We start from the raw sequence: 15552 nt of genomic DNA, 5'->3' as shown, positions 1-15552 counted from the left end.
TATGATCTGGGGACCCAGTGACAGTTAATTGACACCTTTAATGTTCAACTTGGAGTAACGCTTAAATATTGCCAATAACTTTTCACATTTGATTTGCATGTATTGTGGTATCACCACTTTTTTTTGTTCTAAAAGCAATAAGACCCTATTGCAATTTGGATGACAAAGTCATTGTTCATCAAATCTATAAAACTCTGGCAATTAAAAAAATAGCAGTCAGCAGACAAAGTCTCCCATTGTGTAAATTAAATAAATGCGTATTCTTTGAGAAAAACAAAACATTCAAGATCTTTTTTCTGGACACTTTCCATTTCATTTAATATGGAGGCTTTGCACAATCATTAGTAGATCGCAGTTTCCAGATAATTTGGTGTGAGAGGTCAGAATTTGCTCATTAAAAACTCAGCATTCCCTATACAGTAGTGAAAAGCCATTGTTTACATCATCCTGTTAAAACTAAACCTTACTATCTTTCCTATTTCCTCAGTTACTTCGTTTTCACTGAGCAGCCTAACTATTCCAACAGTGTTAGTAAAGATGAACATTTTAAAAAATCTTTTATATCTTTTTTACTTGTCTGGTGATGTACAGTCCAATCTCTTTCTGTACCTCGGATGACTTCAGGGAAAATCTGTCTGGTATAGTACCTGACCAGCATTTTCATTTCATTGTGAGCAAACTAGAGGGCAATCAACTGACTGGCTGACGTAAAGATCCCTCAATGTGTCTGACCATCTCAGTAAATGGTGCACAATCTGTAATGATCTTTCTGCAGCAGTTGGTGTATCTTACGGTGTATATGCAGCAGACGGTTACTGCCACACAGTGCAACTCCATGCATCCTGCTCTGACTGAGAAGAAAGTAGTTTACCATTTAACTTACTTCCAAATGTGCACTTGCACAATATATGTAAGCCATTAATTGTGACACCAGTGTAATCAATTTCACTCACTGCCCTTACTTTCCACCCTTTCTACAATTTGTCACTAAAAATCCTCCCAAGCAACGTAAAATCAACTTAGGTATGTAAACCAATGAAATAAGTGTAACAAGAATTTCCTGATGAGCAAGATATAAAAGAGACCTAAGGGGCAACTTTTTCACACAGAGGGTGGTAAGTGTACGGAATGAGCTGCCAGAGGAAGTGGTGGAGGCTGGTACAATTGCAACATTTAAAAGGCATTTGGATGGGGATATGAATAAGAAGGGTTTAGAAGGATACGGGCCAAGTGCTGGCAGGTGGGACTAGATTGGGTTGGGACATCCAGTTGGCATGGATGGGTTGGACCGAAGGGTCTGTTTCTGTGCTGTACATCTCTATGACTCTATGACTCTAAGTAGTGGTGGTCATGATGAGTGATGGGACTAGTTTTCACGTGACCAAAATCAATCTCACTCCCAACAACAATGCCCTGAGAACTTTCATTGTACAAGCACGCTGAATAAGTTCAGATGTGAGACTGGGCAATGAAGCAGAACCCAGAATTGGTACTGCATGTGGATTGCCTCAATGGCCTTTTCTTCCCCCATGAAGCGTTCCACAAGTGGAGTGTTTTCATGCTATGATTAATAATACTAGATTGCACAGGCGGAATTTAAGTGGGCTATTATCTGGGCATTGTCAAAAAGAAGTTAATCACAGCACCATAACTAAAAGTTTGTCAAGTGGGTGAAATAGAGTTTTAGTGATTCAGACAAAAACAGTGCAGAAGAAAAGCTGAAACAACAGACTGATCTCTGAAGAATCAACCAAGTTATTCGGCAATCTCAATCTATTACTAAGAAAATTGTTCTCTTCAGTCAGTCACTGTCTAATTTACTTTAGCATGCAGCCTGAACAGTTGAACTGGAAGCCATAAAAGTTGCAAGGGGTCAGTATCAAATTAGCTGTTTATGCAGCTATCCTGAAATGTTTCCTTATTTGCATTGAGGGTGAGGAATTCCTTTGCGCATTAGGCATAGCAAAACCTAAACCTATTCTTATGAATGCATTAACGGATTCACTGCATGTAGCAAATGGAAGCAATCTGCCTCCACTTGTCTCTTCTAAAAGAAGAGGAACACAGTTATGGTGAAAGGGGAGTGCGTAAAACTAGTTAAAAATTCAGTATTGCTCATTTTAACCAAGAGATAAAAGTTGAAAGTATCACCCATGTGGTTTGAGTCAGTCAGGGTTGAGTAATAAGATGCAGTGAAGGTTTTATGCAATGATCTCTGTTGGGTCCATTTCAACTTTTTCAGGCTTTTAATTATGGCTTTTTATATCGGAAAAAGTGAATGCATTTTACAGAATCAATTGCATTCAAAGTTGTATGTTGTCTGTTAGAAAAAGAAGGCTGAAATAATCTATTCTTGTTCGATAGTTAGTTACTTTCTTAAACTAAGGATGCAATCCCATCTATAAGATTATTAGTAGAGTTCTGTCTACATAATGCTATAATTTGGCATTCCATTCTGACAGGTAATTGTAGACATCCTTCACAAACGCTTTATATCATTTTGAACCATTTTCTCAGTTCACCACTTAGTGAAGCTTACACATTCTGCACAGAGATTCTAAAACTAAATCTTGTTCCCGTGTTTAATGAAGGTTTTGAGGAAAATCTTACTTTCCTCCAAACTCTCATTGTTCTAATATTCTTACTGTTTGAGATCATTTAACAGACGTTACACACAAAGTATGTTACAGCATTGCCGTCAATGGTGGTTTATGTCTTTATCTTGATCATTGGATAGTGTACAATCATCCTCCATCACATTTAGTTGCAGTTAGTCTATGTGTTTTCTCACTGATTACCACAGAGAGCTGTAGAGGTTGTGTTGTTCAATGTATTTAAGGCTGAAATCAACTGATTTTTGTCAAGAATTGTTGGGAAAAGGAAAGAAAATGGAGTTGAGGATTATCAGATTAGCATGGTTTCATTGAATGGTGGTGCAGACTCAAGGGCTGTGGTCTAATTCTGCTTCTTCACTTGATCGGACTCCTACAACAGCATCTTCCAAACCTGTGACCCATATCACTGTGAAAGGTAAGGGCAACAGAGGGGTGGAACAGCACTATCTGCAAGTTCTCCAAGTCACACACCATTCTGTTTTGGAACTATATTGTCATTTCTTCACTGTCACTGGGTCAAAATCCTGGAACTCCCTCCCTAACAGCCCTGTAAGTGTACCCTTCACAAGAACTGCAAGGGTTCAAGAAGATGATTCACCAGGGATCAGCAACAAATGCTGGCTTTCCCAGTGGTGCTCCCATGCCATGAAAAAATAGGGAATAGCTATACAAATGGTACAATCCGAGCTTTGGATGATTTTTCATAGCAAAGAAGCAACTGATTATCTCGAAGCATTCTAAAACCATTCATTCACAAATAAATGACCAAATATTATTCCCAGTAGCAAAATAATGCCCTTATAAAAGAGTTTATCTAAATGAGCATTTAAAAACAAGTACTGCATTTGTGAAGTTGAAAGAATTCACTTGACAAAAAGTTCAACAGTACCAATTGTTAAAAATTCAATCTTGGGACATGGGCATCGCTGGCTCACCAGTATTTATTGTGGTGAGCTGGCTTCTTGAACCACTGCAGTCCATGCGCTGCAGGTGGACCCACAATGTCATCAGGGAGGGAATTCAAGAATTTTGACCCAGAAACAGAGAAGGAAATGTAATATATTTCCAAGTCAGGGTGGTGAGTGGCTTGGAGGAGAATTTGCAGGTGGATGTGATCCCACGTATCTGCTGCCCGTGTCCTTGAAAAGTTTGTGAAGTATGGTTTGGAAGGTGCTGTCCGTGGATCTTTGGTGAATTTCTGCAGTGCATCTTGTAGATAGTACACATTGCTGCTAGTGCGCATTGGTGATGGAGAGTGGATACTTGTGGATGCAGTGCCATCAGAATATTTAAATGACAGTCAAACTCCAAACTGTAAAACACTCAGTATCTCAACTATTTGAAAAATTATTTAAGCTTATAAAAAGGCTACTATAAGGTTGAATTATCTGTGTAATTTATAAAACACTGGTTTTAACACTAACTGATTCCTTCAAGAAATAAGGATTAATCATTCATGTCTCCTAAACAGTCTTCTGACAGATGTAAAATTACTCTCACGTGAATGTGCTTTAGTTTTAACGTATTTCATTACTGATCCGTTATGTGGCAATTATCAATTACAGAAAAGGTATCAATGATAAATAAGGTATCATGAACAAATAAAGCAATTATGATTACTATGTATTGAAAGAAGTTTATTTATTGTTTACTGAGAAAAATAGCAGACAACATCCACTAATTTAACGGGGTTTTTAAAATTTTATTTATTAGCCAATAGTTTAAATTAAACATTTTTCATAAATTAGGTACACACAAGTTCAATCCAAATGAACCAACTTTGAATTAAAAGGAGTAGACCATAACATTGCATGATTCTTTGGTTACGCATTAGTTAATTTCCCCCATTTCTATATATTTGATATTGTAAAAAAACATTATAAATGATAATGACATGAATAAGATTAGAATTCAAGGTATTAAACAACGTTGAACTCTAGGCCAGTGCCACTAACATGCTGCCTAATGACGCTCAACAAGAGAATTCAAACAGCTTAAAAATATCTTATTTCAGAATATTAAAATATTTAAATAATACTTCCACTGAGTTCAGGGTGATATGCAACGTTAAACAGATCCGGCCATCTCAATGCTTATTCAGAAGTGGGAGCCATTTAATGCCTCATATCCTCCTAAACTTCAAAATATCCTGCATAATTATTATACCGTATGCTGATGAGGCTTTGTGTGAATTATGCTGGTGAGGCTTGTCATTTTTTTGTTTAATAGGTATGGCCATTTAGCCTGTCAGAGGTAATCTAAAGGCCATTTTTGATAATTATTTAAAATAAAGTAGAAAAGTGAGGAGGTGCTCTTGGGGTGAGCAACTTAAAAGAATTAGCTCCACAAAGAGCTGTCGAGAAGATTACTTTTGGACGTGCAGCAATTGAATCATAAATTGGATCATTTGTTAGAAAAAGACCAGAGACCTGGAGAATCTTCAAATTCTCTCCCTGGAATATCGTATTGATTTCTATCCAGCAGATTAACTACATAAATTGAAGATAGCAGGATCACAAATGAATTACATTCGGATTACAGAGGATCTACGATACAGAAGACAGACAATATCTCCACATTAACGCTGCACTTGAATTACATCCTCATCTATCTATGTGACCCACTATTTTCTGCTCCTTCGTATTCTTGTCTGGCGTTCCTTTAAACGTATGCATACGATTCACCTCAATGACTCTTTGTGGTAGCATGTTCTACATTCTCATTACTCTCTAGGCTGTGGTTAAGTGATCACAGGCCCAAAATTCTAACTGGACCTACAGCAGGAAAATTGAGCCTGACAGAAAACTGGTCAAACTAAATGAAATGGCAGCCATTTGTTATCAGCTAGAAAACAGTGGAAACCAAGATCAAATAGATCATAGACGTTCGGGGGATCCAGTTACATCAGCCCAAGGATTGTATATTGGAGAAGTATCAATCAGACATTCTGGCACCTTGACTTCCACCCTGTACCTGAGATCATGCACTTTACACCTCCCCAGCATGGCAACAGTAAAGGATATCGGTGTGACCCTATTGGATGCTTTGAAACCCGCTCATAACACCATTGACCAAAGGCTGCCGAACATTTGAAAGATCCAGGGTGAGAGGCATAAAAACATACAGCTGGAAGCCATCGCTCAATGAAGATTCACAGCAATATTTATGAAGGAAGACCATGTGGCAACGTAAGAACTTCCAGGAGAGGACCCGCCCTGACCTGCAAGACAGGCAACTCTACATTGGAGAGGAAAGAGATTCCAATCGCCCAGTTCAAACACACGGATCGCTGTGAGTAATATCCTTTCTCAGACAGAAAGAGCTAGTTAAAGAGTAATTATTGTGGGAATCTGGGAAATGCTCAATTTTAAAAACTGCTTTTAAGTTAACAATTGAAAAAGTGTTTTAATAAGGAATGTTTTGATAATAAAATTTGATTTTATTATTGTCACATGTACTGAGGTATAGTGAAAAGTATTATTTTATGTGCCATCCAGGCAAATCATAAGTACATTGGTGTAATGCAGAATAGTGTCACAACTACAGAGAAGGTGGAGAGAAAGATCAACTTTAACATACAAGAGATCCATTCAAAAGTCTGATAGCAGCAGGGAAGAAGTTGTCCTTGAATCTGTTAGCACATAGTTTCAAAATTTTGTATCTTATGCCCTATAGAAGAGGGGGCAAGAGAGTATGTGGAGTCAATTGCCCATAGTGTTAGGTGCATTAGTCAGAGGGAAATGGGTCCGGGTGGGGTTACTCTTTGGAAGGTCAGTGTGGATTTATTGGACCGAAGGGCCTGTTTCCACACTACAGGGAATCTAATCTAATATAAAATAGCATTACAGGCATACCTACAGTAGAGGTAAAAGACACCTGAAAGCACTACCGTGTGAATCTCAGGTATCTCCCTCATGTGTGGAATACAAATCCAGGCCCCAAGTAATGTATTAAAGCCTGGAAGGATTCACCTCAGTCACCAAAGTAACATATCTTCCAAGTTCCTATAGACTTAACATGATGCAGGAGCTGCTTCGTTCACGTGGACCAGAAAACCTTGTACAGCGCTAATGATAATTCAACTTTCAGTCTTGTAGTTGCTGCTAGATAGAAGCTCACTCACACCCTGCTGATGATGAAAAGTGAACATATATTTGTAAATGTGATAATGTATTTACAAAGAAGTGACGCCCTCAGAAGGTCTTCATCTTCCTCTTCTTCCCACCTTGTCTCAGTACAGGCCTGGGGCTCTGCAACTGGAGTGGAGGGAGCAGTGAAGCCATTGGCTTTGATGTATAGTTCAGGCAACCTCAGGGGCACCAGTGGCTAGAAAACCCAGAAATGCTGCTCATGTCCTGCCCAGATGCAGTACACCCTCCTTCGCTTGAATTCCAATAGGGTTGAGGATGACAGGCAGGATGGGTGTGAAGGTCCAGCAACCTCTGGTGTGTCCTGAGAGGAGACTTCTGGGGTTCCTCCTCTAGCTGGATGCCTACTGACACTGTCATATCTCCTTGTGAGAGAAAGGAACCAATGAACACCAATGGCTTGAGTATAAGTCCATGTATTTTTCCAGCCGACCCAGTGGGCTGGACCAGGAAGCCAGGCAGCTACCAACTGTCCAGGGTGACAACCAGAGACTGCATGAGGTAAATAATATTGGTGTAGCCCTGTCAGCTTTGAGTCAGTTTGCCCTGTATTTTCGACAAACCTGCTCACTGCTCTTGTGTCTGCCTGTGCATTCTGATGAATTTGTTAATTGCTGACATCATGGGGTCCTCTCCTGCCTGAGGCTGAGCAGGTTCCTAGTCTCTGGCAGTCCTGCAAGTGCAGTGACCTAAAGCATGTCTTCTCTCAACCTGCTGTGGAGGTGTGGCAGTGATGTGCGAGGTAATGTACCAACCGAGGAATCAGCACTTGAGGTGGTGGAGGATGCAGGAGGCAGCTTTGTCAGCGTTTCCCCAAGGAATCTTTAACTTCTTTTTGTCAGAGAAGCGAGGAGAGAAGGTGGAGTGAAGCGAGGGCTGCCGGGAAGGGTAAGTTTTCCCATTTAAAAAGGGACTTACCCAGGAGTCGGGCCTTCATTTTGTCAGAGCGGCGAGGAGAGAAGGTGGAGTGAACCGAGGGCTGCCAGGAAGGTAAGGGCTAAATTTATATTTGGGCAGTGGCTAAACCCGAGATACTACACGCGTAGTATCTCCCTCACGCCCCCCCCCCTCCACTAACCGGAAGAAAAAGGCTCTGTAAGGTAAGGCTTTTGTTCTTTCTTTATCTTTCTTTTTCATATATCTAAGTACATTGTTTGGGTTTATTTAGTTCATATAAAGCTAAGCCTACAATGGCAGGGGACCTCAGGCCCGTGGCATGTGACTCTTGCTTGATGCGGGAGCTTAGGAACGTGTCTGACATTCCTGACTCTTACACTTGCAAGAAGTGTGTCCAGCTGCAACTGTTGTTTGACCGCATGACGGCCTTGGGGCTACGGTTGGACTCATTGTGGAGCATCCACAATGCTGAGGAGGTCATGGATAGCATGTTTAGTGAACTGGTCACACCGCAGGTTAGGATTGCTGAGAGGAACAGTGTGAATGTGTGACCAAAAGATAGAAAAAGAGTAGGAAGGCAGTGCAGATGCCCCCTGTGCTCATCTCCCTCCAAAACAGGTATATCGTTTTGGATACTGTTGGGAGAGATGGCTTACCAGGGGAGGGCAGCAGTTGCCAGGATCATGGCACCATGCCGGGCACTGCTGTTCAGAAGTTCGGGAAAAAGACAGTAGGGCCATAGTTGTAGAGGATTCTACTGTGAGGGGAGTAGATAGGGGGTTCTGTGGCTGAAAATGGGACTCCTGGATGGTATGTTACCTCCCAGGTGCTCGAGTCAGGGATGTCACTGATCGGCTGCAGAGCATCCTAAAAGGGGATGGTGAACAGCCAGTTGTCTTGATCCATATAGGCACCAACGATATAAGTAGGAAACGAGATGAGGAACTGAAAGCAGAATTCGGGAAGCTAGGAGAGAAGTTAAAGGGGAGGACCTCAAAGGTAGTGATCTCAGGGTTACTACCAGTGCCACGTGCTAGCCAGCATAGAAATGAAAAAATAGGCAGGATGAACACGTGGCTTGAGAAATGGTGTAGGAGGAAGGGGACAGATTTGTTGGACATTGGGATCGGTTCTGGGGAAGGTGGGACTATTACAAAAGGGACGGTCTATATCTGAACCAGACCGGAACCAATGTCCTTGGGGGAGTTTTTGCTACTGCTGTTGGGGAGGTTTTAAACTAATGTGGCAGGGGACTGGGAACCAGAAGAGAAAACAAGTAGGCAACGAGGTGGAGACTGGAGACTGTAAGAATCATGAAGATAGCACTAATAAAGGGAAGAGTAGGCAGAGAACAGATGAGCGCAAAGAAACTGTTGGCATGAAATGCATCTACTTTAATGCAAGGAGTATAGTGTGTAAGGCAGATGAACTTAGGGCTTGGATGGTTGCCTGGGACTATGATGTTATTGCAATCACAGAGACTTGGTTGAAGGAAGGGCATGATGATTGGCAATTAAATGTTCCAGGACATAGATGCTTCAGACAGGACAGGGAGAGAAGTAAAAGGGGAGGTGGAATTGCATTGCTGGTCAAGGACGATATCATGGCTGTGCTAAAGGAGCACACTATGGAGGGCTTGGGTAGTGAGGCATTATGGGTGGATCTGTGAAATAAGAAGGGTGCAGTTACACTGTTGGGGCTGTATTTCAGGCCTCCCAACAGTGAGCGTGAGGTAAAAGAACAAATAGGTAAACAGATTATGGAAAGATGTAGAGGCAACAGGGTAGTGGTGATGGGAGATTTTAATTTTTTCAACTTTGACTGGGATACACTTAACGTCAGAGGTCTGGATGGGGTAGAATTTGTAAGAAGCGTCCAGGAGAATTTTCTACAGCAGTATGTCAATAGTCCGACAAGGGAAGGGGCCATATTGGACCTGGTACTGGGTAATGAGCCAGGACAGGTGGTAGAAGTTGTGTTGGGGGATTTCTTTGGGAACAGTGACCACAATTCTGTAAGTTTTAGAATACTCGTAGATAAAGAAGAAAGTGATCCTAAGGGAAGAGTACTAAACTGGGCCAAGGTCAATTATATCAAAATTAGGCAGGAGCTGGGAAATGTGGATTGGACACAGCTAATTGAAGGGAAGTCCACATTTGAGATATGGGAGTCTTTCAAAGATAGGTTAAAGATAGTGCAGGATAGGCATGTCTCGTTGAAGGCAAAGGATAGGAAAGGCAAGATTCGTGAACCGTGGATGACAGGAGAAATTGTACAACTAGCCAAGAGGAAAATGGAAGCGAACATAAAGTCCAGGCAGCGAAGAACAGAATGGGCCCTGGAAGAATATTGGAAGAGTAGGACCAGTTTTAAATGAGGAATCAAGCAGGCTAAAAGGGGTCATGAAATAACTTTAGCGAGCAGAATTAAGGAGAATCCCAAAGCATTTTATTCTTATATAAGAAGCAAGCAGCTAACTAGAGAAAGAATTGGTCCACTAAAGGATAACGAAGGAAGGTTGTGTGTCAAACCTGAGAGAATGGGTGAGATTCTGAATGATTACTTTGCATCAGTGTTCACTGAAAAGAGGAAGATGATGAATGTTGAGATTAGAGATAGTAGTTTGATTACTCTATATCACATTTACATAAGTAGGGAAGATGTGTTGGGTAGGCTAGAGTTTACTAAGGTGGACAAATCCCTAGGACCGGATGGGATCTATCCCAGGTTGCTGAGGGAGGTGAGAGAGGAAATAGCTGGGGCCCTGACAGATATCTTTGTGGCATCCTTAAACACAGGTGAGATGCTGGAGGACTGGAGGGTAGCTTATGTTGTCCCCCTGTACAAGAAGGGTAGTAGGGATATTCTGGGTAACCACAGATCAGTGAGCCTGACGTCGGTGGTGGGAAAGTTGCTGGAGAAGATACTGAGGGATAGGATCTATTTATATTTAGAAAAGAATGGGCTTATCAGTGATAGGCAACATGGTTTTGTGTGGGGGAGATCATGCCTTACCAACTTAATAGGGTTCTTCGAGGAAGTGACCAAGTTGATAGATGAAGGAAGGGCTGTTGATGTCATATACATGGACTTTAGTAAGGCTTTTGATAAGGTTCCCCATGGTAGACTAATGGAGAAAGTGAAGTCACATGGTGTGCAGGGTTGTTCTAGTTAGATGGATAAAGAACTGGTTGAGCAGCAGGAGACAGAGAGTAGTAGTTGAAGGGAGTTTCTCATAATGGAGAAAGGTGACCAGTGGTGTTCCACAGGGGTCAGTGTTGGAGCCACTGTTGTTTGTAATATACATAAATCATCTGGAAGAGGGCACTGTTGGTATGATCAGCAAGTTTGCAGATGACACGAAGGTTGGTGGAGTAGCAAAAAGCATAAGGGACTGTCAGAGAATACAGGAGGATATAGATAGACTGGAAAGTTGGGCGGAAAAGTGGCAGATGGATTTCAATCCAGACAAATGTGAGGCGATGCATTTAGGCAAGACTAATTCTGGAGTGAATTATACAATGAACGGAAGAGCCTTGGGAAAAGTTGATGGGCAGAGAGATCTGGGAGTGCAGGTCCATTGTACCCTGAAGGTTGCTGAACAGGCAGATAGAGTGGTCAAGAAGGCATATAGTATGCTTGCCTTTATTGGACAGGGTATTGAGTATAAGAGCTGGCAAGTCATGTTAACATTGTACAAGGCATTGCTTCGGCCGCACTTAGAATACTGTGTACAGTTCTGGTCGCTACATTACCAAAAGGATGTGGATGCTTTGGAGAGGGTGCAGAGAAGGTTTACGAGGATGTTGCCTGGTATGGAATGTGCTAGCTATGAAGAACGGTTGAGTAGGCTAGGTTTGTTTTCATTCAAAAAAAGGAGATCGAGGGGGGAATCTGATTGAGGTTTATAAAATCATGAAGGGTATAGACAGGGTGGATAGAGACAAGTTTTTTTCCCAGGGTGAAGGGTTCAGTAACGAGAGGTCACGCTTTCAAGGTGAGAGGTGGAAAGTTTAAGGGGGATACACGCGGCAAGTACTTCACACAGAGGGTGGTGGGCATTTGGAACACATTGCCAGTGGAGGTGGTAGAAGCAGGCACGGTAGATTCATTTAAGATGCATCTGGATAAATACATGAGTAGGTGGGGAGCAGAGGGATACAGATGCTTAGGAATTGACCGACAGGTTTAGACAGTACATTTGGATTGGCTCAGGCTTGGAGGGCCAAAGGGCCTGTTCCTGTTCTGTAAATTTCCTTTGTTTTTTGTTCTTCCTGAATGCTCAAAATGCCTAATCAATCAACATCCTCCACCAACAAACACAATAAAAGCAGAAATTGCTGGAAAAACTCAGCGGGCCTGGCAGCATCTGTGGAGAGAAATTAGCATTGCGGGTCCAGTGACCCTTCCTCAATGTTCTCCACCTGAAAATCATTCACCTTAACAATTAAATTAAAATAACATAAACAGTTGTATCTCTTTTCCTAAAATACTGCAAAAGTAAACACAGAAAATGTTAGAGAAGCTCAACAGGTCTTGCAGCATCTGTGAAGAGAGAAACAGACTTGAATGCGTTCTGAAGCAGAGTCATATTGGACGTTAACTCTGTTGCTCTCTACACAGATGCTGACAAACTTGTTAAGCTTCTCCAACATCTTTTTAGTCCCTTCTAAATTTGATTTTTATTTTTAACAGACCATCTCATTTCACTTTTAACAGTTGCCTCATTTGCTATCACATTATCTGTTTCCCTGCTAAGCACTGTGGCAAAGTCATTACTTAATACTTCCTCCCTTACTGTAATATTACCCTTTCTGTTCTTCAACTTTTCTTAACCTTTTGCGTGTTAGTATAATGTTTAACTATTTTGCTTTGTCTTCCCAATAATATAAGTTCATGATTTCTTTTTGCCATTTTAATTTTTTAATTTATTTTTAATCTCTTCATATTCTCCATTGTCATACTGTTCCCTACTGTTCACATACTTAGCGAATGTCTCTTTTCTTATCCTCATTTTCCCCCTTATTTTTTAATTTATCCTCTGTGACTCATTTGTGTCTGGTTTATTCCTGTCTTTTTAGTAGAATATATTTTCCCTGGCTCCAGTTGAACAGCATTTTCAGTGTTTCCCAATGGCATTCTTCATCACTGTTAACCAATATTGTTTTTCATTTAATTTCCCATATTCTATTCTCAGCCCCTCAAAATCAACTGTCCTTCCATCTAATGCCCTGAGTTTTTTCATGCTTTTCTCCCTGACAATCATGATGAAAGTGTATAACATTATAGCCATTGGCTAATGTTTTTCTGCTTTGCTTTTCTGGTCTGGTTCATTGAACATTACTTGATACAGTAGAAACTCCTCCTTTGTTGGTTTTCCTATGTAGTGGATCAGAAAGGAATGTTGTAGGAAATTCTCTCCTCAACCTTTTACCTACCACTCCAGGCCAATGGAATTAATCTCCCATGATTTTATTTCTGTGCTTCTCGCTCATTTCCCTCATTTATTTGCTTATTTCTTTCTCCATTCCACTATTAAGTGGACTGTGGATTACCCCCATTATTTGATTGATTTTTTTATTATCTCTTGTCTCCATCCACATGGATTAGAACTCTGTCTTATTGATAAATGTGTACCTTTTCTCTACTGCAACATGTTATCTCAAACAAATACTCGTCCACTTCCATTGCTATCCTTTCCATCTACTGTAAACACTTTATACACTGCAGTATTTAATTCCCAGTCTGACTCTTCTATGTCTCAGTAATCCCTACAATATCTGGTTCCTTGTAGCAACTTGTCGCCACTTTCCCTATTTAACTTTGGGCACTGCGCATTGCAGAGGAAGAAGCTTAACTTGGTTGCAGTAGCTTTATTGTATTACTTTTACTTTTAAAACATAAATTACTTTTTAACAGCCACTTAATACTTCTATCTATCTTTAAGTCCTCATTTAAATATAAAGAGAAAATGCTGGAGAAACTCAGCAGGAGTGGAAGCATGTGTGGAGAGAGGAACAGAGTTAATGTACCATGACTCTTCTTCATACATACCGGACTCGAAACATTAACTCTTTTTCTCTCACCACAAATGCCGCCAGATCTGCCAAGTTTCTCTGTAATTTTCTCTTTTTATTTCAGATTACCAGCACCTGCAGTAATTTGCTTTTATTTAAGCTTTCACTTTCTTTATTCTTTCTCTTATGTTGTCTTTTCCTAGTTTGTTTATGTGTAAGTCTCATCATGTCACCAAATCTTAGTCACTCATTGGTTAGACATCCTACAAGGATGGATAATGGATGGATTTCCTGTCATTGATTTTGTTCCTTCCCATCACAGAACTAGTGCCAATATCCCATGGAAAGAAATCCCTCTTTCCCACAAAACCTCTTTAACCACACAAGAATTCTCCTGACCTGTCTGCACTATGCCAATTTGCATTTGGTTAGGGCAACACAAAATCAAAGGATAGTTGTAGCATAGCGACCTGCAAAAGAAGTAAGGTTGAAGTGAGAAAAATCATTTTCACTCAACATGCTGTGTGCAGTTCTGGTTGAGAATGTGTAAAGGATATAAGCAGGCAGGGAAAGAGTTAAGTTCTGAGTTTTATGAAACAAGAGGTTCAGCTGAGCATGACTCAGATCAGATAAGACTTTGCAGTTAACAATGGGATGCTGGAGGCAAGGGTAATGGGTTAGCATGGTGGAAAGCAGTCATTATGTAGTGGAGCGGTTTAACAATATTAGAAGCATTCAGTATATAAGGTCAGTTTAACAAGATGAACAGTATTCATTATGTGAAGCCAGTTAAAATTAAGAACATTCATTGTGTAACAGCAGATGGCTTAATCTTTGCTATTGACACTGATTGTAATTGTCACCCAATTAATATGTATGTTAGAAATAGAAAAGTACAGCACAGAACAGGCCCTTTGGCACACGATGTTGTGCTGAGGTTTAATCCTAATGTAAAATATAATAACTTAACCTACACTGCCCTCAACTCACTGCTCTCCATGTGTCTGTCCAGAAGTTGCTTAAATGCCCCTAATGACTCTGCTTCCACCACCACCACTGGCAACACATTTCATGCATTCACAACTCTCTGCGTAAAGAATCTACCTCTGACGTCTCCTTTATACCTTCCTCCTAATATCTTCAAACTATGACTTCTCGTACCAATCAGTCCTGCCCTGGGGTAAAGTCTCTGGCTATTGACTCTATCTATTCCTCTCATTATTTTATACACCTCGATCAGGTCTCCTCTCTTCCTCCTTCTCTCCAGACAGAAAAGTCCGAGCTTATTCAACCTTTCATCATAAGGTAAGCCCTCCAGTCCAGGCAGCATTCTAGTAAACCTTCTTTACACCCTCTCCAAAGCCTGTGTATCTTTCCTGTAGTAGGGCGACCAGAACTCGACACAATATTCCAAGTGTTGCCTTATCTGGATGCGCCTCCCTGTAAAATGACTATATAATTTATTAAGAAACTCCTATTCCAGAGAAGACCGAGAACCCATGTCTCTGTGCACATGGTTGATCATTCTCTCTCCCTCCAGGGCCCAGAAAAAAGATGCAGGAGGCAAAACTTATACTGTGTCGCTGAGTGTTTTGCTTTGACTGAGGGGGGAAATGGGACAACATAGTCACCCTGCTATAAATAGGATATTACTAAAGTACAGAGAGTACAGAAAATATTTAATAGGATGCTACCTAGATTGGAAAGTTTGAGTTAGAAGGAGAGGTTGATAGGCTGAGACTTTTTTCCCCCTGGAATGTAGGGGACTGAAGGGTGACCTTATAGAGGTTTATAAAATCTTGAGAGACATAGGTAAAGTAAATAGCCAACAACTTTCCCCTATGGTAGGGTAATCTAAAACTAGAGGGCAGAGAT

The sequence above is a fragment of the Chiloscyllium plagiosum genome, unplaced genomic scaffold (genome assembly GCF_037043375.1).
Source record: "Chiloscyllium plagiosum isolate Xiang-an unplaced genomic scaffold, Cpla_swu_hap1 HiC_scaffold_9, whole genome shotgun sequence".
Lineage (NCBI taxonomy): Eukaryota > Metazoa > Chordata > Chondrichthyes > Orectolobiformes > Hemiscylliidae > Chiloscyllium > Chiloscyllium plagiosum.
Note: the sequence above shows the minus strand (reverse complement) of the source record.